The sequence below is a fragment of the Pectinophora gossypiella genome, chromosome 14 (genome assembly GCF_024362695.1).
Source record: "Pectinophora gossypiella chromosome 14, ilPecGoss1.1, whole genome shotgun sequence".
Lineage (NCBI taxonomy): Eukaryota > Metazoa > Arthropoda > Insecta > Lepidoptera > Gelechiidae > Pectinophora > Pectinophora gossypiella.
Genome location: NC_065417.1, coordinates 3,750,311 through 3,772,961, shown reverse-complemented (window position 1 = coordinate 3,772,961; position 22,651 = coordinate 3,750,311). Strand labels below are relative to the sequence as shown.

The 22,651-nt window shown below is 38.8% G+C and overlaps 1 long non-coding RNA gene across 1 annotated transcript in view; it reads left to right on the top strand.

The window, feature by feature from the left end:
• LOC126372598 (uncharacterized) overlaps positions 1-20,427 on the top strand; it is a 40,682-nt gene extending 20,255 nt beyond the window's left edge. The window contains exons 2-3 of the long non-coding RNA XR_007567189.1: positions 19,600-19,696; positions 20,201-20,427. This is a non-coding gene — a long non-coding RNA (uncharacterized LOC126372598). The remainder of the gene's footprint in view (positions 1-19,599; positions 19,697-20,200) is intronic.
• Positions 20,428-22,651: the final 2,224 nt, after the last annotated feature.

The window sequence follows — 22,651 nt, the reverse complement described above, 5'->3', positions numbered from 1 at the left end:
CATATCGCCATCTATAATGGTCAAAATTCGACCGTCGAATAAGAGGTTGAGTAGATTGTTGTGGTTTTAGTTGGCACACAAGAAATAGTATTAAGTTTAAAAACAAAAACGCGACTACGCAAAAATCAAGCTCTAAAAAGTATGAGACAAGAAATATTTCCCTGGAATTAATTTAATTAGTGATAGCCGTGGTCGTATGCTGTGGTAGGCAAACTCTTAGGACAGGTCATTTGTGAAATTCAGATAAGTGGTTTAGGAGTTAGGAGGGAACAGACGTGCACACATATTACATATATACAGCGGTCAAACACTTACTGATGTAAGTTAGTAGTCGTTACATGTGCCATGTCAGGGGCCTTTGACGGCTCAATAGTAACCCTGACACGGGTTGATGGGTAACCCACCTCACAACCCACACGATGGAAGAAGCGGAGAGATAGAAGGAGCGAAGCATATAACCTTATGACCACCTTATGATCATTTCGACAAACATACATAAACAGCCTATATACGTCCCACTGCTGGACACAGGCCTCCCCTCAATCAACCGGAGAGGGTATGGAGCATACTCCACCACGCTGCTCCAATGTGGGTTAGTGGAGGTGTTTTTACGGCTAATAGCCGGGACCAACGGCTTAACGTGCCCTCCGAAGCACGGAATCATCAAACAAACATCAAATAAATGACGCTGCTCCAATGCGGGCACGCGACAAACATACATCTTGCTTTTTTTGTAATTGTTTAGTGGAAATTTTATATGATGTTGTATTGTGTTGTGTGTGGCGCCCTTTTGTAATAAACTATTTCTATTCTATTCTACCTTGCTTTTTGTGTAGACGCAGTTGGGTAAAAAGAGAAAGCGATAAGGAATTTACCCCGTGACATATCTGCTGACGGTCCCGTGCGCACCACGCGAGTGTGTTGACCGTGGTGCGCGTATATTTGCGCACTCCACGGCTACCGCATTCCGCCTCCAACAAATATTGTAAGTGGCACGCAAAGTGGCTTCTGCGCCGCCGTTCCTTACATTTATGCCTTTTTGTGCAAGCTGTTTTTTTTTTGACATGACTTATTGTAGATTTGCCGCAATGCCTCCACCAACCCACAGTGGAACAGCGTGGTGGAGTAAGCTCCATACCCCCTCCGGTTGATTGAGGGGAGGCTTGTGCCCAGCAGTGGGACGTATATAGGCTGATTATGTATGTTATGTATGTTTGCATAACGCACTTAGCTTTATATGCGCAAATGTCAAATTGATATTCTTTTATTAAGATGAATTGCTTTAGTGCGGCCTTCAACTCTTCTTATCGTGTGGGTTGTGAGGTGGAATAGCAACCTCATCAACACTGATGTCAGGGTGTTTCTGAGCCGTTAACGGCCCCTGATATGGCTCATGTAACGACTACATACTTACATCAGTAAGTAGTAACCGGGACCAACGGCTTAACGTGCCTTTCGAAGCACGAACTAATAATTAATGTTAATTAATTAATTTCGGACAATCAGGTGATCAGCCTGTAAAGTCCTAACCAAACTAGGGATTACAAAGTGATTTTAGTAATATGTCCCCATCGGGGTTCGAACCTGGGGCTTCCGGATCGTGACCTTTATACCACCCATTTTTTTACGTGATTTATTGTAGATTTTCCGTAAATAGCATTAACTATTTGGCCGGTTTAAACCCTCAGTACACCATAACGTAGTATCTATAACATAAAGAGCTCTTGTTTTAAACCGATTAGTCGTCTACAGCCCAACTGTACCCCACGGCAGTGCAAATGCATGCTAGACACAGCATGATGAATGTCAGTAATTATATCCTACACATTTAAAACAGATTACCCACAGTTTACCTAGGAGGCATAGCGATCAATCTAGATTTAATCCTATGCTTAGGTAGTTCATGTATTTTGTTTTACGCAAGTTTATCTTTGCATCTTTAAATTCTTTACTTTTAAAGATACACTTGTGCTATGTGCTGGATAATGTCGTATCAGATTCAGATTCAGATTATTTATTTGCATTGAACATAGGTACATAAAATTGGTGTTACAGGTTTATGTTACAGTTAGTTAATTATATCCTAACCTAACCTAACGTATGCTGTCTGTATTACGACTATACCCCAATTGGGGTAGTCAGAGGGACATCCATCGTATGATGAACTTGACACCCACTCACCGAGCTTTCTGTTAGACCGACGTGACAGGTGGTGAGCCGTATCGCCGTCTATAACGGTCGAGCCGACTGTGTTAGTGAAAACTGCAATTAAGATAAATTAAGGATCTGTACTGTACTAGGTTTCGAACCGACGCTCCCGATATACGTATCAAGTTCCAATCCAGTGGTTTGAGCGTTGGGCTCATGATCCGGAGGTTCCGGGTTCAAATCCCGGTGGGGACACATCACGAAAATCACTTTGTGATCCCTAGTTTGGTTAAAGGACATTACAGGCTGATCACCTGATTGTCCGTAAGAAAGATGATTCGTGCTTCGGAAGGTACGTTAAGCCGGTGGTCCCGTCTACTACTTACTGATGTAAGTTAGTAGTCGTTACATGAGCCATGTCAGGGGGTTATGTGAGCCTTTCGCGGCTCTATAGTAACCCTGACACTAAGGTTGATGGAGTTGGTAATCCATTTCACAACCCACACGATAGAAGAAGAAGACTATAGTATGTTGATAAGACTGTCTCACCCATGCTGAAACATTTTACGCCTTCTAGAAACTGTATAAATCATCAGGAAAAGATGAATGATGCCTGATGAGATGAGGTAGTCCTAGCTACTGTAGTGTCTTTTCAAAGTGATCAACATAGTTTCAAGGCAACAGAAGCAATTTATCAAAAAACAATATTGCAACTTGTCATTTTTGCGTATAAAAGTTAGCGCGCAATAGCAAAAAATGTCAAATAGTAATATTGTTTTTTTAGATGAATTACTTTGATGTGGCCTTTTAAAACCCCCAGTACACCTATAAATAAAAATCTCCCCTTGAAACTCCAAACACCCACAGACACAAATTCATAACGAATCCAAACTCGTCCAGAACAAACAACTTACAAATCACAATCGATTCGCGACCTACCCCAAAATCGATTGCCGAAAAATCTAATTACTTTAGGTGCAAACGACCCTTATTGATTATTGCGACCTTGGTTGAAATTAAGTCAAACGCTGACCCAATTTGGGGCTCTTGAGGCCAAGTTTAGAGAACAGCCATTAGAAGGAATGGCGGCGCGTAGTTGAGAAAAAGGTCCTTAATGAGGCAAGGAAGCTGGGGCGTTTAAGATTTGTAGCCGGAGTTTGAGAAGTTGATACTTGCAGTTGTGGGTTTTTAATATAACGATATAAAAACATCCTATAGTACATAGTCGTTCATCAACAACCCAATCAATGAATGTAATCTCTCTAACATTAAGACAGTTTAGAGCATTTTAGTTAGACTTTTCTCAGGGCTCTCTATCTATCGATTCAATAAATGTAGTAGAAATCGATAAGTTTTGTTTGTTTCATGCCTGCTGCGTGACTTTGTTCGTATTTTGACAGAACGACATGACTTAATTGGGTTCACATATTAGTACCAATCGACAAAACGACATAATTATGTCGTCAGTGTCAATAAAATGACCGTGACAAAATATTATCACCTTGCGCACGTTCGCTCTACAGCAGAGAGTCCTGAGGGTTCGCATTTGAGATTTTAGTGACGTAGTTTTTAAACTATAAAAAGTCTAAGTAAGTGGTCTAAAATGTATTAATTATTAGACAGAGTTGTGAAGACAATGATTGGGTGATTTTGATGACCGGTTTTTGTGACAGCTTTTTATCTCGTGTTATAATATTACCTATGTCAATTGTTTTTAACCCACACTAATTGCGGAGGTTCATAAAGCTAGTTTGCAACGGCAAAGGAGGACCGGCAAAATTACATGGACCCTGGCCTATGGACCAATAACGTTAAGCGATATGTTGTTGGAAAGGTTTTTTTTATTTTCTACAACTTTTACTATGGCGGCAAGTCTCGAATCGCTGTGGGAAAAACGTTATGAGCAAATAAAATGAAACTACATCTCAATATCTTTACAGCTTTTATTGATATATCGCATAACTTTATTGGTCACATAGGCCAAACTGTCGGACCCCCTTTGGTCTGACTAATTAGTAAACATGAATTTTAGTAACATTTTGGTTGAAAACCTGTGGTTTAATGTCGAAAATACAGAATGAGTAGGTATAATCCGAAATGTTTCGTTTTTTCATCACTTTCTCTTAGTATTTCCCATAAATAATGTCACCGCGCGAGTACGATCGAAGCGAAGCGAAGTAGTAACTTCGCTTGCTCGCAAGAATGTCATCGGACTAAGACCGTTCGTCCGCGCTATAATTAATAAAAAAGAATTAAAAAGGAGTTCGAATCAACGGTCGCGTGCCCCAGAGGCCAATGTCCTTTAGACAAGATCGCCCCCTCTGTCGCTGTCCCTCTCCAATTAACCAAGTCAATAATATATCCGTCCTTTTCCACTCGAGGGATGCTAATATCGTGTTACTTAATACCCCACTGGGACATTGTTCGGATAATAATTCCAGAATATTATTGCCTTTGTAATTTGTCAGTCTCTTTGTTTCAGAGAATATTGAAGGAACGGAGAAACTACTCGTAAATTGTTCAAAAGTGCAACTGGCGTAGAAACTTAACTCCAGACTTTCAGGCATTGTGTGGTGAATTAGAAATTTTAATGTTAAAGAATTTTGATATACGACAAACGGGTATCCGATATCGAGCCGTGAGTTAGCAATAAAAGTAAAGCATGTTGAAAAATATCGTTAAGTAGCACACGCCCGCCCCTTAATATCTTCCACGCGGGAGCACTCGACGCGTATCGGAGAATTTTCATCTGAATATTTTCCTTTCTCATTGTCGTTATCTGAAAAATATGTTTTTCGTACGGTCCACGGTCGGGGGGCACCACTACGCTACCCTGCTTCCCAACGGACCTAAACTCACACACGCTCTGTTCCAATCTGTAATGTGTCCCCTGAACTCAAAGTTCCAATTCTTTCCTTCGCGAAAAATGTCACGTTACTCTCGGAGGTAGAAGAAAAATTGAGACCGAATCGGTGTTCGAATCGCAATTCTATTTCGACGCGGTAGGGAAAAGTTTTGGTCGTCGTTTGGGCCGCGACGGGTGGTAGGCGGAATATGGGAACCGGAAGTGCGGGGGCCGGGGGAGGGGTAAATGGACGGAAGAGAAGCGAAGGCAAATAACTTCGCCCTTCTGTACACATGTATAGGGAAGCACTGAGGGCGCAGAAAAATGTTCGCCGTACCCAAGTTTCACAATGAAACGTTGAGTATTTTTGTCATTTGTCCTCATAAAATCTCTCGTAGAAGAAAAACTCGAGCAGAAAATGTTTTCGCGCTCGAGTTATGGGAGATATGTTGGGATGACGGCGCGCGGGCCTTACAGCGCTCACAGGTAATGTTGATTGGAGTGCCTTCCGCCTGATGGCACTTGGGAATTATTTCTCCTTAGTTATAAGTTGGTCCGCTACACGTGCCACGTCTCATTCAAATTCACGAGAAATAGAAATTTATTTCCGTTTCTCTCGCCGTAATAAATTTAACAACAAGCTTAGCCCAACTGATCGGTGAAGTGCTCGAAGGAACATGAATTTCAAATCGACACGACAAAAGTTGTTCGTAATTTCTATTTCAAAGAAACGTGGGTGGATAATTTGTACAGAGACATGTACAAATAGGGCTCGCATGTAACCGAGTAATTTGTAAACTGTGCACTCAATCCAATTTGCGTTTAAGAGCCGCGGAAAGGCGAACTCTCGAAAACCGTTTTATCGCCCATAAAATCTTTTACAAGCAAACAATTATTGGATCAGGTAGAAAATGTATTAACTTGGAAATTAAATCCTTGCTTAATATCGTCGGCGAATTTCCCTTTGTGGTTTCGAAAATTCTTTGCGAAGTCGAAAATCAAAGCTGGGAATAGGGAAAGTTGGGTGCCCTTTGAGCAGTCCCGTTATTATTTTCTCGAGAACCTCTTTTATGTAAAAGAACGCTTCAGATGGCGAGGGTGGTAAAGGGAAAAATATGATGAAGAGTAGAATTTATTTCTTCTCTGTTTCTCGCGTGGCGGTAGAGAGGGACAGGGCGGGGTGAAGTCGAGTGGCTTTCGTGTTAAGAGTCTCCATACACGGGCTCTCGTTACGACGTGGCCCCAGGCCGAATGTGGGAGGCATTTTGACAAGTATTTTATGAAAAATGTAACCTCCTTTGTGAGTGGTTGGAGCTTGTTTAATGCAACTGTTGTCGGCAGTAATGAGATAGAGGTTGTATGCCGCTGGTTCCGAGTATTGTTCGGTACAAGTACTGTAGTTTGGCCGTGTCACGCCAACGCTACTTATCAGCGTGTCAAACTGGTAAAATAAATGGAGCTGGTGAATGAGTGCCTACTGGGCGTCGAGCTTCTGTTAGCACTCTTTGTTCATGTTTTATTCGAGTCTTCTACTGCCCACGTGTACTGTATTAGGGCCAGAGTGAATAGTTAACGCAACTTGACCTACTTACGTGCCTATTTCATTCTGTGCTAGAAACGAGATAAAAAGTATACAGGGTGTTAGTGACATCGTAACGAATACTGAGGGGGATGATTCAGGCCATGATTCTGAGTTGATATTATGTGGAATTTTCCGTCGAAAATTCATAAACTTTTGTTTTTTTAAATTATTTTCAATTCTATGCATTTACGAAATTTCCACTTGATATTAACTCAGAATAATGAGCTGAATCACTCCCCTCAGTATTCGTTACGATGTCACTTACACCCCGTACAAGTGCGAATGGATGTTAGTTGCACCGTAACAAATACTGACGGGGATGATTCAGACCATGATTCGGATTTGATACCAAGCGGAATTTCCTGTCGTAAAATTCATGAACATTTAATTATTTTCAGTTCCATACTTTGGTGACGTAAAATTTCACTTGCTATCAACTCAGGATCATGGTCTCAATCATTCCCCTCAGTATTCGTTACGATGTCACTAACACCCTATATTATTATTTTATTAGTTATTAATATATTATGAATATTAAAACGAGGTACGAGTAATTCTCATTCTCTATTTCGTAGATTATCCGGGTTCTCGGATATAATATATGGACGCAATAATGGACCGGATCAAACTCCGGAAGTCGGATGTTTTCTCTCACAGTTACTTAATAAATTGATGTAAGTTGCTCTGTTTAATTATATTCCATTTTTTTGTTAGCATTTTCAGTTTTAGTTGTAAGTATAAGGAATTATGTATACTTACTCGAAAAAGTCACTGTGATCCTGAAGTTTAGGGGGTTGCTTCCGAAACAGGGAGCGCCCCGGTTCGAAGCCCGGTACCAGACTCGCAACAATTTAAGTGCAGTTTTCATAATAGTTCTCATTTGATGAACGTATTGAACAGTTAGTAGGTTTGAAGCATATTAAGAATTAAGTTTACAACTTGCTGTAATAGATATACTTAAGTAATGAGTGCATGACTTCGCCAACAAACTGTCTTCCAGTTTGCTGAAAGTGTTACTTATTTTGTTATTAAATAACAAAAAGAAGACACACAGTTGGCTCGACCATTATAGACGACAATACGGCCTATCACGTCAGTCTAACAGAAGTATCAATGAGGTGTGGGTACGGTCACGAGCATTAATAAGTATACACTTTGGTACCATGTCACATTAACTTTTTTGACAAATTGAACTGTAAGTCTCACTAAATGTGAAATGTGTTAGTGCAACAGAGTCCTAGACTGGGTACATTATATTGCTCATGACTGTACTTAGTTAAACATATGATGAATGTACCCCTGACTATTAAAGCTCGTTTTAAGCGAGTATCAGTGCGGGGCGGAGAATGTCCCGTCTATATTATTGTTTATTTTATGTCCGCCGTACCGCTTCTGTGTGGATTAGGCTTATACAGGCACAGATGTTTTTTTACTATCTAAATATCATAGGCATCAGCCAAGTTACCACCACCTTTTCGTATTATGCATTATTTACGGCCCACCAATATAATGTTGCGTTTAAACCTAAAATATAATTCATGTCACAGTACAATAAACTATCGCGAGAAACGAAACGTCCAATTTAAAGTTTCCTACAGGTCCATTCTCAGTCATAAACAATGCAATACAATACAATAATATATTGATTCTTTCACGGATTTTAATAATGCCTTATATCATATCCCAGGCGGTGTATGATTGGAGTTTCCTTACCTTGGCGCCCGGTCCAGGGCCGTACTATTCGGACCATTGTCTGGAGCGATAGAAAATGGGGGCGGTATTGTGGTGAAATGAAGTGTGTGATGTGTGTGTTTGTAAATGTCATGGTTGTGAGCAGTTCAGGGTGTCGAGAGGTGTACACCGCTTTCTGAATTTTACCCGCGTCTTATGCAAATTTCAGTTCCACCCTGCAAGCGTATAGCTCTAACACCCCACTCTGGCCGGTCAATGAAGGCAAGCCAGAGGTAAGAGTAATGCGGCCCCCGTTGGGATCCACTCCGGCCGGCCAGTGGAATATCTGACCGACTCTCGGGGGATCTCAACTCCGTGATGTCGTCACTCACGAACAGCTCGCCACAAGCTGGCTTGTGGAGATTGCACTGTTGAATTCACCAGGTTTGCTGATGAATTCACTAGGGGGCGATGGGGTCGTCACATCCCTACCTACATAAACAGCCTATATACGTCCCACTGCTGGGTACAGGCCTCCCCTCAATCAACCAGAGGGGGTATGGAGCAGAGTTTTTACGGCTAATACCCGAGGTCAACGGCTTAACGTGCCCTCCGAAGCACAGAATCATCTTACTTTTTTCGGACAATCAGGTGATTCAAGCCTAAAAAGTCCTTACCAAACAAAGGACAGTCTCACAAAGTGATTTCGACAATGTCCCCATCAGGAATCGATCCCGGTCCTCCAGATCGTGAGCCTAACGCTCTAACTACTAGACCACGGCGGCTGTTCTTATTAATATTATTATTTTTGTTGGGGTCCACATAAAGCTTAGATCCATCCCTGATTACTGAATATTATTGCGTCTCCCTCATTACAAAGCAAATCATTACTCGGTGAAATCGTATGGAATCTGTAAGGAGGATTGTTGCGCCTATCATCCATAAATGTACCTTCCGCTCTTAGTAATAAGATGGAAAATGATATGATATAGAGCAGGAATTATGAGTGGAGTGACATGTCATCTTTGGCTATGAAAAATTTACAAGTAACCGCCTGCGACTTTGTTCGTTTGAATTTCAGTTATTAATTTTATTTAAATATTAATTTTTGGTACTTATTGAATGAAAGAAAAAAATCTACACCATCCCGCGCACCTATACATTGAGTTCAACATAACTCAACATCACGCCTGTGCCTCCGAAGGGGTAGGCAGAGGTGTATAGTATACCCCCCACTCCTTCCCAGTTATGTTTAAGTCCCATGTACCTAATAGGGAGCTAGCCTATTAACTTATTAACCGGGCACAAATACTCTAAACTGCGTATTGTTGAAGTTAAGCAACTTTCGCAAAGGCCGGTCATAGGATGGGTGACCACAAAAAAAAAAAGTTTTCATCTCGAGCTCCTCCGTGCTTCGGAAGGCACGTTAAGCCGTTGGTCCCGGCTGCGTTAGCAGTCGTTAATAACCACCAATCCGCACTGGGCCCGCGTGGTGGTTTAAGGCCCGATCTCCCTATCCATCCATAGGGAAGGCCCGGGCCGCAGCAGTGGGGACGTTAATGGGCTGATGATGATGATGATGATATTATAATCCAAACATGAATTCAAACTCATAAAGTCGAATTAAGTAGTTTTGAACGGGGACGGAATTTTAACCAGTGACAATGCAATATAAGTTTTTAATAAAAAAATAATTGTATAGGCAGACAGACAGTCCTATCTTATTTTAATAGTAGTAGGTGTACTTACTTAGAATGCGAATATGAAATCACTTCGATAGCTCTGAGAGGTTTTTAATATTGAGATGAGATGTGGAAAATGAGGGAGGATTTTGTATCCATAATTATGTGTTCATGTTCCCGAGCTAGATATAATATTTACCATATTATATCTCTGTATCGTTATTAAAAAGTTTTTTTTTGTTGTCTTGTTGTTGATTTTTATTATCAAAATGACGCGTGGTAGACCTCGAACTGACTTATAGGTATACCTAACCACGAAAAAAGTGCCTTCTGGACACTATATAAATTCATCTAGGCCTAAATATAGTAACATAATGGTGCTAATTCCTGTAAATACCATCTAATTTTATTTTAAGTTATATCTGTCATTTTCTTATCCGCCGAAAAGGAAAGGGACGGGTAATCGACAAGCATAAAATTTATGGAACACACGTCAATTTTAAGCACAAATCTAAACCAACCGTCTAAAAATTTTACATCACTCAATAACCCGACACATTCATTTACTCATTCTTCCTAAAATTAAGATCTGTGAATCATCCGTCCCTTTCCTTTTCGACGGATATGAAAATGATGGATATAACTTAAAATAAAATTAGGCGGTGTCTGCAGGAATCGGGGCCATTAGACATCAATGAATAGAACACTTAATGAAAAGATAAAAACTACAAGGCCAACTGTAGGTGGCAGCACTGTTACTAAAATTTTGACAGTTCTCCATACTGCTAAAATTCGTGATAAATTGCTATAAAATGTCGAGCTACGTGGAGTGCATCCCATCTGAAGAATGAGTTACTTACGAAAAAGAAAAGGACCCATCAGTTGGTAACAGGCAGTTTTGATTGAAAATAAGTTTTTCTAAGTAACTTTCTTTCCGATTTTTAGGGAATAAAATATAACACCATTGTGTTTTGTAGTTAAAACGATGCACTAAGGGTTATAGTGTAAAAATATATCCAAAAAAATTACGTTTCTTTACTCAAATAGTATGGGGAACTGTTAAACTTTAAGAACTCTTGACACTAGAGACACCTGATGGGAGAAAAAGGCTGTTTTTATTGTCTTTTACTCTCTTTTATTCATTCCTATCTTATTGTCACTTCAAAACTCACTTGTGACGTCACATAAACGTATCACACAACCAATAGATAGTATAATATGAGCTTACCTACGTACCTGTACAGTCATGAGCAATATAATGTACCCACTTTAGGACTCTGTCGCACTAACATATTTGAAATTTAGTGCGACTTACAGTTCAATTTGGCAAAAAAGTTAATGTGACATGGTACCAAAGTGTATACATATTAATGCTCGTGACCCTACATAATACCTATAGACTACTCCCAAACGTCTTCGCCAATAGTAGGCGAGTATGTGGAAAAATCGCGATTTTTCGCGACCACCCACATAGTCCCACACACTCCCCCACACCCCTTCACATGCACGACACTTCATCCCTTCATACGTTCTTATAAACATACTCATACAACCAAAATGTCGTAACCACCAAGTAAGATTGGACTATTTTCCTCCGTAAAAGTTTGCTATAAAAGTGATTATTTTAGATTGTAGTTTTAAGCAAGAGATGTGTGGAAGAAAATGTTGCTTAATTAGGGTTGCCTTACATCTGGGGTTTTTGGGACTCGTCCCGATTTTATGAGTTATCTCAAGACTAAATAGTTGGAGAATTATCATTTTTGAATAGACATTTTTTTTATTTAAAAAGAAACTTTTATATATGAAAAGATCGAGTAAACGTTAAAATGTTGAATTGTCTTGCATTTATTCTTATTATGTGTTATTGCTTCTGTATCAAACGAAAAAAATACTTTATAAGTTTCTTTTACGTTTATGTCTAATTATATTATTTTAATTTTTTATGTAAGTACCTAAGTATTCCGAGAAATCGTATTCTGCTTTTGTGACATGTTTTCCAGTTATATATTTTTTTGATTCGATCCTGGCTTACTGGGTACTATTATATTTTTAATACTAGAATTCTCTTATTCGTGAATTCTCTTACACCATATATACATTTATCCAATAATAATAACTTTAATTTTTTTTTGAATTTGTCGTTTTGCAACATTCTTATCTCTCCCTCTGTCTATTATTCCCGCCGGTGTCCCAACTCTATGGTCACCCTATGCTAGACTAACACTTTCTTCAGATCAGTCTGAACGCTGATGTTTTACGATATCGTTTGTTTTGTTGATATAGTAAAGTTTAAAACAGTAATAGTTTTACTGTTATAGTAAATCCCTCATTCAGCGCTTATCGCTCTATCAACCCACTAGGGTCGATTAATCCTTTCAAATATTCTTCCTCTCAGACGACGTCCTGAGCCGAGGTTCGCGCACAACTGGGCACCCTCAGGCCTGTTGTCTTAAACGTTATACCAGGTGAGAGCATTCAGCGCTCCCCATTTGTCCGGCCAAGTAGTTAATGCCATCTGCGGCAAATCACGTAAGTCTCGTCAAAAAAAAATGTTATAGTAAAGATTCTTCTAAACATTTTTACATACTTTACAATTTACATTTGTAAAGACCATGATGTTTTCACTAACACAGGTTGGCTAGGCCATTATAGACGGCGATACGGCGCTCCACCTATCACGTTTGTCTAACAGAAAGTTCGGTGAGGTGTGGGTACTTAGTTCATCTTGCGATATAGTCGTTAGTCGATATAGTCGTGAGCTTATATTATATAAAGTTCATGATAAAATACCGTCTAAAACGAATAAGTACTTAAAATGTTTCCCGTAATTTCTACCGTTTATGAATTAAATTAACATTAAAACTTTTTCGTGAGTTTATTTATTTTGTATACACATTAACAACCGTATTTTTTATGTATTAACGTATTTAGTATGTAAAATATTCTAGTTAAGAAAGTATTCTTCAGTGAGTAAACATTTTAATGACTTTAAGTAACTTGTGCAACTTTTTCTTTCCTAGTAAGTACATTTAGTCATTAATTTGCTAACACGCGTTCGAAAATGATCAATGTATTACACATCATATTTATAGAATGTCTTAAAGTTGTATTTATAAACATATTTCTGTTTATCGACTAAGTTTTAATGTAAATGTTGGTAGATCGTTTACTTCGCATCTGTATTTATTTAGTACTTAATTAGAATTTCATAATTTATTTAATATGTTATTACCTTACACGACACAATTGGTCATTATTCCTTATGTATGAAAATCTCTATGTGAGCATTATTATCATCTATTAGTAAAGTTGAAATTTCTACAAGTTAATTAAAGTCCAATATTAATAAATCACCAGGCACTGTTTAACAAGTTCACACTAGCGCATGACCATGGATGTAAGAACAGTTGTGGATGTGCTTTAAAAAAGGAATCAAGAGTTAAACAAGAAGAAGTCCCTTTAAAATACTTAATATTATGTTTTTTATTTCCCAGTAACCTTTTATCGCTATCGACACACTAGGGTCGATTAATTCTTTCAAATATCTTTCCTCTGAGACGGCGCCCTGAGCCGAGGTTCGCGCCCAACTGGGCACCCTCAGGCCTGTTGTCTTAAACGTTATACCGGGTGAGAGCCTTCAGCGCTCCCCATTTGTACGGCCAAGTAGTTAATGCCATCTGCGGCAAATCTACAATAAATTACGTCAAAAAAAGTAACCTTTAATTTAGACAAACATTGATGCCGATTCCGACAGAAATGAACTTAACTTTATTTTAGTTTGACAGCTCTATAAATAGTACCGACCTTCACTTACGACGAGTGCAAGACAGAGTCAGAGCTAGTTATAGAAATGCTAAATAAATTAAAATTAAGTTACTGTTTGCATGAATCAGCACTATTGTTAGAAAGACAGTGAGTAAAACCACAGGACTCGTGAACTTAATGTTTGGTAAGTAAGTAAGTAAGTAAGTAAAATCTTTATTTCCTCTACAAATAACAAAACACATGGATACATAAATACATACAAAAATATAATATTTGTAGAGGCTGGAGCCTAAACTAGGATACCCTGTGTTTTAGGACTCCAGGCCTCCACCCCCAAAAAGTCATGGTCAAGAAAAAATAACAAAATATAAAAAATAAAGTTTTTTTTTTAAATTGTTAGACTAAATCATAAAATATTACAATAAGTACAATAAGTATAGACGGTTATTCATATTTCTATCTATCTATCTTTTTTGACATGATTGACTAGGCCAAATAAGAGAGCCGAAGGTTCAAAAATTAGAGATACTAAATTCTATATAACAGAAAATATGTGTCATTTTCATTTATTGTCAAATTAATGGACCAACCGCATCGCCTTCTAATTTACATAATCTTCGTAGCTCTGTGTAGAGCATCGATTCCCCTAATGAAGCGGCGATGAACTTGACCCCTTGTGACCCCATTACGTTTAAAAACCATAGAGGGGGGAGATGGAAATAATTAGAAATACTTGAATGAATTGATTTGGTGCAAGTAGGTTTTGCTAACAGTATAAATTTTTATTACCTGAGTATTTGAACGCTCAATCTGCGTATTCTTCCAGCAGCAGGATAGTTATGGGTATTTTCTTTATCTAGACACGCGGTAGCGTATCAAGCCAAGTTCAAGCAACAGAGCTGGCGAGCATCAGCGTGTGTAATATATACACGAACAATTTGGAACCACTTTTGACCCCCTAATAATTCAAAAAACTATTTCACATACACTCTAAATTTCATAAACACATCTCAAACGGGTATTTAGATATTAACATCCATGTCATTTTTATCACTGACTGATCTATAGATAGATCAAAACTTTAACCCAGTTGAACCTCAAGAACATCACAGGGTCGGTTTGCCTAACCCGAAGATTTTGTCAGGTTTTTCTACTCAAAATCTAATCATCATCTCCCTAGCGTCATCCTGTTTTTCACAGGGTCCGCTTACCTAACCTGAAGATTTGACAGGTACGGTTTTTTACAGAAGCAACTGCCTGTCTGACCTGAGCACGTGAATTAAAAAAATCATTGGTTTAGGCCGGTGTTGGATTCGAATCTGCGACCTCAAAGTGAGCAAGCGTTCTACTTAGTGGGCTACCATGGGTCGTAATCAACTCAAAATCGGATATCTAGTTTAAATACATTATGTTATTTGTTTTTCGATCTACTCTGAACCGCCGTGCGTGTATGAAGCGATTGATGAATGTGGAGGAAGCAAGAGAAGTGTGTCAGGATCGAAGCAAATGGAATTCTATAGTCTCTGCTTACCCCGGTGGGAAATAGGCGTGAGTTTATGTATGTATGTTTTTCGTATTCAGTCAGTGTACTTCCTTAGGGCGTAAATCGTAACATGCATCTTAAGCCCCGCCCTCACATCACTCCAATATGTGGGCCCACCCTTTCTCCCATTCGCGGAATTTTCCCATTTTTTTCCGTCACTCCGAATCCTTGGATCGGCCTATCGAAAGGTATCTATAGGTATTGGTTGGTTGGTATTGTTCCTTGTGTTATATTGCGAATAAGAAATCTCGGGTAAGAAGTTACTATACGTTTGGGGGTAATACACAGATACGGATAACGTTGCATTCCCTTCAATAAGTAGACAAAGATATGATGAGACAAACAAAGGGAATAAAACTCCTTTTGGACATCTGATGGACCTCCGAAGACAAATTGACAGCTCGAATAGAGATGTTGTTTTGGTTTTCCCCGAAGGGCAAGGCAAAGGGAACTATGCCCATACAGCCAAGTCTTATGTAGTTTTTCTTGATGATGATTAATAAAATGATGAAAGGTGATGACGACGAATAATACTCCGAACCCCCAAACGAATTTACCCAAAAGTCCGCATAAACTTTCGAGTTATGAAGCGGTTTCTTGCCACGAAGCAAAAATAGATAGGTAAACTTGGTTCATTGAATATTCCGATATAATAACACTGTCGTGAATGTTTTCCGACTAACTTAATGGGATCATTAACCATAAACCACCACTTTATATTAATTATTTAGGTTATTCAATGAAGAAAGCAACCATTTCGATCACGTTCCTGCCAAAAAGCCTCAGAAAAAAACAACTAACTTATTCTCAAACAATTCCAAATTTAAAAATTCAAATATAAATCGACCATAAACTAACTCACGGCCAGTAAGGCACATCACAGTACCGTGTGGCGTGCCATATGTGTGAGTGTATGGTAACTTATAGTTGGAATTATTCGATAATTAAATAAATAAAATATATCCGGCGCGATAAAATCTTCGTTGTTGTTAGAGAAAATGGGCAGATGATAATTATTTTTCTCTGAATAACAGAAGATTAAAATTTTATTTAAGTAGAAATTCTTTTAGGAAATCCGTGATAGCTCTGTTCAGAGAACGCGTGACTAACATCGCAGTGTCACTGGTTAGAACCCCGGAATTTGACTTTATGTGTTTGAATTCATGTTTGGATTATAGATAATTGATATCACGTAGTTTCTACAATTTTTGCCCGGTTAATGGCAATAGGCTCGTCCCCTATTACATGGAACTCAAACATAGCTCGCGAGGAGTTGGTTTATTAAGCAGGTATGTAGATATTATGTACTTGTGAACACGACACGTGAGTGCGATATATACGTAGGAGTACCTTTATGGTGACTATGTATTGAAATACTTATTTATGTAAATGTATGTGCATAACCCAAGTATATTATGTGCTCAATACTTGTACGTACACAGTGCATTCCTACTCTCAAAGCTCACGAAAACGAAATACATTATAGTAACGAGAATGTATTACGAAATACACCAAAAGCATTGTGTGAACATTTAGGAACGATCGATAAGCATGTTGGATGCGCCCACGCCGGTTACATAGGTGATAATCACTGCTAAAGCGTTTCTGTGACTTGTTTAGAACGGTGCAGTTACTTGACTGCTCGACCCACATTCCATGTGATTTGAAAAAAATCGTAATGATGCATGTGGATATAAAAGTTTTAAAAAATATAATATATTATTTACTTGTTATAACTAGACCTGGTAGGATGTACATTGACCAAATTGGAGACGTCCTTAAAAAAACTTTAGTACGATCTACTTTGATTCGGCATGCGTGTAAGTAACGATTGATGAATGTGGAGGAAGCAAGAGAAGTATTTCAGGATCGAATTAAAAATTGAATAGTCTCTACTTACCGCGGCAGGAAATAGGCGTGAGTTTATGTATGTATCTTTGATATGGGTGTGTGTATCAAAGCAAATACATTATAAAAAAAAAAAAAAATTAAAATTGAATCGAAGCATTATGCAGTGTTTATTTTTGACATTACAGTATAGAAAATATACGATGAGCAAAGTGAAAAATAAATAACATAATAATTATGATAAAATAACACTCTAACAACAAAATGTATGCATACGCAAGGATTTATTATCTGTATCAGGAAGAAGTCGAGTTTTACTGTTCCATGATGCAAATTACTAAACCAATCCAAGCGCAGCACAGTACAATGCAAAGCGCGTGGGCTCATAATAATGTCAAGTTGCAAACCGTAGTCGCATCCGACAGTATTGAGCAACCATCAACCAACAAACATTACTGTCCTACTGAATAGACGAAAGATTGAAAACTCACTGCGATGCTTTGTAAACGCGTCGTAAACGTCCACTACTTGCGTATATATTGAACTTAACAAACGGTCCACTGTCTATGAGTTTGAGTGCAAACGAAGTTTAATTTCAGCGCCATCTCTTCATCTTCTATCGCGTGGGCTGTGAGATGTTTTTTTTAGAGATTTAAGTGGGTATGAAGGCAACCCAAAAAGACCACGTAATGAAGGCAAAAGATCGCGTGGTCGTTCACCGTCTAGATGGACTGATCAAGTGAAAGACTCGTCGTCATCCAAGTTCTACGGTCACGAGCATTAATATGTATACACTTTGGTACCATGTCACATTAACTTTTTTGACAAATTTAACTGTAAGTCTCACTAAATGTCAAATATTATGTTAGTGCGACAGAGTTCTAAAGTGGGTACATTATATTGCTCATGACTGTACACAGTAGTAAGGGAAGCGCTGGACAGGAACCGGAGGAAGCAGATCATACGCTCCAGGTGCAACCCTGATGCTGACCACGATCCTCAGATATGAGGGACGGACCAAGAGAGAGAGAGAGATCACGTAATAGCCTGGTCTTAAGCAGCGATGTCGTCTAAGGTGCAGCACGCAAACTCAAATAGTGCCTATTCACTCTTGGCTTAAAAGTCCCAAAAACCAAGCTCTTCAAACTTGGTTTCAGGGTTATTATTGAGCAGCCACAGCGACCTAATGCTCATGTAACTACTAAGTTGTAATTGTTTAGCGGAAATGTTTTTCGTAAGTACTTACATCAGTAAGTAGTAGGTAACCTGAAGGCTTAACATGTATTGAAATCGGTTAAAAAAACAAAAGAGAAACTACTGCATACTAACTTTATCTACAAAGTTTACAACAAGCAATACCATAGTCTCCTTCCTCGTGTAAATGAAACCCATTATTTCAAATACAATGCTAATTCATTCGCTAAGTAATCCTGTGATTGCACAGTCAACAGCATTATTCTCGATGCATACACAAACATGCAAACTTAAACAATTATTTTATCGATTCTACATTCCTAAGACTAACGAGATGTCTAGTTTTCACGCCTACGTACCGTGGTACCACAGCAGATAAATCACTGACAGCGTGAGAAGCTCGTGAGAAAGACTCGAAAACATTTGGTAACACAGTCTCAACTTTCACTTAGTTTTGAACCCACTTGACTATTTTTAACCCTATTGAAATGTCATTAAAGATGTTGTAGGCTGGTTGTTTATTATTTGAACTGTAAAGTTATGTTGGCTAAGCGTAGGTTTCAATAACTGTTTCTTATATTTATTCGTGATTTTAGGAATGATGCCGCTATCATTCTTTGCCATAAGTCATAATATATCATAGTAACAACTGTGTGTATGTATGGTATTCGTTTTATAGCTTTTTTATACTGATGAGGAATATATGTTGTGCAGGTATGTTGCGGTTGAGGAATTCGAAATACTTGTCTAAAGTGACGGGTTCGTATATCAAATATATAAATATTCATTCAGAAACAATAATAATAAAAAAACAGAATGTAAATCCACCACAGGCTTCGTCAGTACCAACATTCATATTTAAAAAATAAAATAAGGGAAGGCATATTCAATTCATACATAATAAACTCCGCACAAGCTTCGTCAAAAATCAAAACCCGTCGTCGTCGTTCGTCGTATATCAAATTGCATAATACACCTGGTCTATATTTTTTTCAATACCGATGTAAATGTTGTATTGGCTACTACTTGACGGCTAAACCGAAGCACCCGGGTTATTAACGCAGATGGCATTACCTACTTGGCCGGACAAATGGGGAAAAGGCTCTCACCCGGGGCTCATATAGCCAATATGATGGTTTTCTGCGAATAGTGCATAGATTGGTGGTCCCGTATATACGTCTATAGAATCTATGCCAGAGTACTGTGCCAAAATCAACGAGTGTGACCTATTGAGCTGCTTTTTTAAAACAAAATCTAGGTACTTCCTACTCGTATTATTATTGATGAAAACTACTTATTGATCGATTTACTATTGTTTCAGGTACATCTGACTACATGGTATAAGCTGATACCATCTAATTGCCACCAGCCATAACAGCCAAACTGTTCATCGCCAGTGGAAAAGCGTTCTGTCTAGGGTAGGCGGATTAGATACGATTCATATTTATTAAGTACTAACTAATATTTTAGGGGCTTAGATAAAGAGGACTCACCAGGGCCTTCTTTTGATATGATTATTCCTTTTGTAACATTTAAATAATTTGTAGATTTGTGCCAGATAAAGTTTTGCCTACATTTCTCAAACAAGTAGTAAATATCTGAAGTTAATCTACAATAATAAGAGCTAAGAGAAATCTTTATATACTAAGTAATTATAATTATTTTTTTATAACACGAACCCATTGTCCGCAACTACGGCTATGGCTGTAATCTTTTCCTACAAATCACTATATCACCTTTGTCAACATGTATACAAAATTTCATAACGATCAATTGAAAAATATCGCTTCCATCTACGATAAATGCATTTACCAAAAAAAAGAAGCCATAACAAGTAGAATAATACTGGCCATTTCCATTTAGCCCGAAACGACGAAAAAAGCATTCCGAATATGAAACTCGATATTTTCTGTCCGAACCAGGTTTTTCGAGGGGCGGCTGAAAATTAGGAACATGCACTATCTTCATCGCGTGAAGAGGGATCCGGCGACAACTGTAGTGTTCGGTGAGAACCTGTGAGTACTGACGAGTACCGAGTGAGTACCGGGTGAGTACTGAGTGAGTACCAAATGAGTACCGCGAGTACAAGTCGAGGGGACGCGAGCATACTTCACGTCGCGATAGACGGGGGTTTTTTGAACATCTTCGAATACGGTTTTGGTGATTGGTGTAAGTAGCTATGGATTTTTAATAAATGTATCCTGGAAATTATTTTTTGTTTTATTTTTCTCTGTAATAATTATTGTCTCTGTGATACTATTGATAGTTACTCAAGTATCAACGGGCCATTGAAATTCGATAAACATACACGTTACAAATATTAGGTAATCGCGGTTCGAATCCAGCATGGGCCTAAACCTAACCTCGAAATCGTTTCACGCGCTCAGCAGCGAAGAAATCCACAACCCGAGAAGTTTCGGCGGTTATGTGACCTAACATGTAGGTATTGGGCTGGTTTTCCTTTCGCGGGTTGGAAGGTCAGACAGGCAGTCGCTTCTGTAAAAAGCCTGACCTGTCAAATCTTAAGGTCGGTCATTGATCTCACAACCCACACAATGGAAGATCAATAAAAGTACAGCATGCTTTTACTGTCATACTTGCTCAGTTTCTACCTAAAATGGTAAGCCAAGAAAATAACCACTATTATCGTGACTTGTAGTCATATACGCATAGAATAATACTACGTATAGAACGGCAACTCTCCGCTCCCCACTAGCGTCTGAGCTAGGTTTACCTCCCCCCCAGTCTTACTTTAGTCTTCAATCATTTGGGCGTCAGACATCACAAACACAGATGCGCGCGTACGAGAACGTCAATGTGTAGTGTCTGTGTAAAACGAGGTTTTTTGTATGAAGTGTCTGAGGTGTGCTATAGGTAAGTATTTTACGCTAGCAGCAAAATAATCTTAGGCTCATTTCCCGAGATTGGTCATTTTCCGATGCGGGGTCACGACTGCGCCTGACTCCGCATGATCGCGAAAAATCCCACCCCACGTTGTTAGGACATAGTATAATGAGAACAGGCGTGCAATTAAAAAATAATTTCATTAAATTCTCCGAGTATTCACGTCAAGTGAATAGACATTTGCTAGATAGGTAAACGAGTCCTTTCTTAGCGAGCGATAAGCCCTGAAAGAGGAAATGCGTCGACCAGGCCAGTGGGGTTGGCACGGCCTCTGTGGTCCAGTGGTAGAGCTGTAAAAAAACAGACCTGTCAAATCTTCAGGTTAGATAAGCGGACCTCGTGAAAAACGGGAAATGATGAAATTAATAAAGATTGATTTGATTTGAAAGGCGAATATATTTAGCCGAATAGGGTAACAATTTGGCTTTGCACTGCTGTAGTTTTTATACTAAGCTAAGGGGTTGTAGAGTACGACGGAGTATGTGAGATACTTTGAATACATACTTGCCTTGTGTTTGGGAGTTTTTATGTAGTACGAAATTTTTGTGGTGACATTATTTTGTTAAATTGAATATTTTTAGCTGTTTTTAAAACTCTTGATGGTAGTAACTTGTAAAAAAGTTTGTTTTGAGCGAGTGAGATTGAAGATGGTATTTTTCATGCAAGCATTTAGGATAGTCTAAAATACATTACACTCGGACCTCCAAATCGTGCACTCACTTGAAGCAGCGTGGTGGAGTATGTTCCATACCTCCTCTGGCTGCTTGGCCCACTACTGGGCACAGACCACCTATAGGCTAATTTTGTTAACTTTTATGTAGATTAGGTAACTGGACTCCAAAACGTATTGATTCACGTAAATCCATTTATATATTTGTCTATTTAAAACAACGTAATCTAGTCTCTGCCTAACTTAGCAATAGAAATAAAAATCCCGAATACAATCGCACATAAATAGTCGCAAAATATGCTTACTACACTTTTACCGTCTCATCCTACTTTTTCCCTATTTTGCCTCCTCGCCTCGCGAGGGGTGAAGCTGGGCGCGGTAGGGCGCGGTAGGGTGAGGGAGGGTGAGAAGGGGTTAGCCCATTGTGCCCGAGTCTTGCGATTTTTTTCACAGCAGGCGCTGATAGAATGACGCTGTGTAATCTGTCATGTAGGATTTGAGGAGATTTGTAAGGAGGTGAAGAAATGGATTTTTTTCGGGCCATTGTTGTTTCGTTTATTGTTTCTGTCGGATTTGTGGTTCAGTTGAAGAATGCGTCCGGGTGCTTTTGAGATGATGGTATTTTTTAGATAAGCGTAAGTAAGTAATTTCCTCCACCATTCCTCCAGTAAGTAAGTACTTAATGTATGTTTGTGGCGAAAAATAGTAAGTATTACAGAAATTGCAAGGAAAGGTACAATCAAAGACCAAAAGTTCAGTCACTGAGCCCAGCGAATCATTTGTAAACAGTGGTGAAATT